Below are 3381 nucleotides of genomic sequence, written 5' to 3'. Positions count from 1 at the left end.
GGCTCAGTCAGGTAAAAAACTGCCTTCAGCTTGGGTCATGGTCCCAGGGTTCTGGGATGGAGCCCCATGTCAGGATCCCTGCTCAGCGGGGAGCCTGTTTCCCCCTCTCTCTCTCTGCCTGCCTCTCTGCCTACTTGTGATCTCTCTCTCTCTGTCAAAAAAATACATAAAATCTTAAAAAAGGTAAAGAACAAAATGGTTTGTCTCCTTTTGGACATTGTTGAATGTGCCCATGAATGAGGCCTGGAGCTGATGGAGCCATTGGCCATTAGCCAGGGGAGAAGACTATGCAGAAACAGGCAGAGTCTAGAGTATGTCAGAGAAGTAAGATTGGAGACTCATGTTAAACCTTATCATCACCCTTCCTCTGGGCTTATCTGTTTCTCCAAGCTAATAAATCTCCTTTGATTTTCTGAGTCATTTTGAGTTGGATTTCTGCTGTTACTTGCAGCCCAAAGTATTTGAATTTATCCGTGTGCCTTCAGTTACCACCTATAAGCTGATAAGCTCAAACAGATATCTTTTTTTTAAAGATTTTTTTAATTTTTTTGAGAGATAGTGAGAGAAGAGCACAAGCCAGGCAGAGAGGAAGAGGAAGAGGGAGAAGCAGACTCCCTGCTGAGCAAGGAACCCAACCCAGGACTCCATCCCAGGACCCTGAGATCATGATCTGAGCCGAAGGTAGATGCATAACTGATTGAGCCATCCAGGTGCCTCTCAAATTGATATCGTTAGCAAGAAACTTCTTCCTAAGCTTAGATCCATATGTCTGGATACTTAATGATACACCACCAACATTTCAAATGTAAATCGAACTCACTGTCTTCCCTCAAACACCTGTTCCCCTTCCTATATTCTCTCAGTTGATTAAAGTTGCTTAATACCACTATTAATCCAAACACACTTGCCAGAATTCTGAGGCCATCCTTGTCCCCTTGTCCCCTCCCACTCTTGCCTTATTGCTACCTTGTCCAGTGGGTCACCATATCCTGTTGCTTCTTCCTTCCAGATCCCCATAATGGAAACCTCTTCCTTCCCCATTTTCCACTGTCTTAGTTCATACTTCCATCACGTATCCCCTGAATTAACATAAAAGAGTGGTTTGCTTCCCTGACCCAGGCTGTTACCATCCAACCCAGAGTTATAACAATGACAACTACAGAACATTTACTGAGCACGTGTGCAAGAACTATTAAAGCACTCAACATGTATGAATTCCTTTAATCCTTATGACAACCTTTTGAGTCAGTTATTCCCAGACGGGAAAACAGAGGCATTCAAGATGACAAGGAAAGGATTCAAACCCACAGAGTTTAGTTCTTAACTATTAAACTACCCCATTCTAAGCATGTCACATGATCACCTAAAACCCTATAGGAGCTATGCATTTTGCCTAACTAGTCTTCATTGCCCAAGGCATGCCATGCTGGTTGACCCTTTCTCCCTCCTTTTCCACATGAACCGTGCTTAGTTCCTTAAACTGCCCTCTTACCTTCGTACATTTTATAGGCTGTTCCCCCCACCAGGAATTTTCGTTCCATATTGTGCACATCCAAATGACCAACTCCTATTCAGCCTAACACTCAGCCAAGTTTCACTTTCTCCCCGACTTTTCCAGATATTAAAAGCCACCCTGTCTTGCTAAATCATCTTGCTTTTCACACTATGATGTGAATGTTTGCTGCCTCCCTTATGAAACACTAGGCTCCCTAAACTGTGACCTACTCCACCTTATCCTTAGTGAATGATACAGAGTAGGTCTAAACAAACACTTGTGGACTGAATGAATTGATCGTATTTGTGCTATCCAAAGGCCAAAGAGTGCCCAGTGTTAAGAACAGGAGAACTGGGGCGCCTGGGTGGCTCAGTGGGTTAAGCCTCTGCCTTCGGTTCAGGTCATGATATCAGGGTCCTGGGACTGAGCCCCGCATCGGGCTCTCTGCTCGGCGGGGAGCCTGCTTCCCCCCTCTCTCTGCCTACTTGTGATCTCTGTCAAATAGATAAATAAAATCTTAAAGAAAAATAGGAGAACTGACCATTCTTAAGAATTGACCTCTGAAAGCTAAAATTATTTTACAGCTTCTAACACATTAGTAAATTACCAAAAGTCTGTTGGAACTGTGAGGACTGAACCAACTAAATCCTGTAACAGTCTTTAAAACAGGCAATTGAGAGAAGATGAAGGATAATAACAAAAGCAGTAGTAGACTCTTGCCTCCATGCAAAAGTTACTCGAAGTCAAGATTTTCTCAAGGAAAGAGTCAACAAACATCTTGGCAGTGAATCGGGGAAGTCAAATTTAGTTAGAGTGATATTATCATAGAAAGGAATTGATCCAGTAAGTTACTCTTCTAAAACTATTCAGCTCATCTTGATGTACCCGCTGAAGGGAATATAATTTTTCTCTGACTTCAACCTTGATTACCATGGGGAAAAGCCTTAAATGGGATGTTCTTTCAGTGATAGATAAAACATGTGTGCTGATGCGTCACACAATGCGAGCACAATTCTCCAAGGATTTAAGTGTTTAGTCATTCTATGGCCAACGGAATATCATGCCCTATTTTTATGAAGCTGTGTTTATAAATATGGCTGATTGTGAAGCACTTGCTTGGATCCTGAATTTTTACTGCCTTTTCATCCATTAGCCATATAACAGGGAACTGAAACAATTCATGAAAATTTTCATTAAGAAAAAAAAGGGGGGGGGGCAGCATAGGGTAGGCAGGATTGTCTAGTATTGTAAATATAAATAGTTTCAAGCTGTTGCTAATGGGGAAAACTTCGTCCAGTAAGGACATGTGGAATGAGACTGTGTATATCTAAAGAAGAGGCAGAGGAAATTTGAGAAAGTAACCAAACCATGCAATGTTAGAACCAGAAGACCCCTTACAGATCTCAAGATTTTGATTGCTATGTTCCCAGGGCCCAGTAAAATCCACGACAATGTGAAATAATATTCCAGCTACAAGCTTTTCAATCCTCTAAAATCTTACATTTAAGATTTGGACGTGTTTCAGCCCGAATCAGATAAGTAAGTGCTTTATTTTAAATTCTTTACAAAACCACGAAGTCTTGGGTGTTTTTTGTTGTTTTTTTTTTTTGAAATTGCACCGGGATATACTCCCTTGACTTTTTATTACATGTTTACTGGTATCACACCATATATCAGGTATGTTATAGGGAAACCTAGTGTCAGATTAATCCAATCTTCCCAACTTTAATCTTGTGCTCTTTTATAAATCAGAGTGCAATGTACTGAAAGATTTCTCCATCAATTACTGTAACAGAAAATTATTTCTCTTAGTGTATAATTAAGGCAGAAGCTACAAATAACAATTGCAAATGGTATAAAATCAAAAGCATTCATAAACAATAACC

This window comes from Meles meles, chromosome 17, assembly GCF_922984935.1.
Source record: "Meles meles chromosome 17, mMelMel3.1 paternal haplotype, whole genome shotgun sequence".
Taxonomy (NCBI): domain Eukaryota; kingdom Metazoa; phylum Chordata; class Mammalia; order Carnivora; family Mustelidae; genus Meles; species Meles meles.
Note: the sequence above shows the minus strand (reverse complement) of the source record.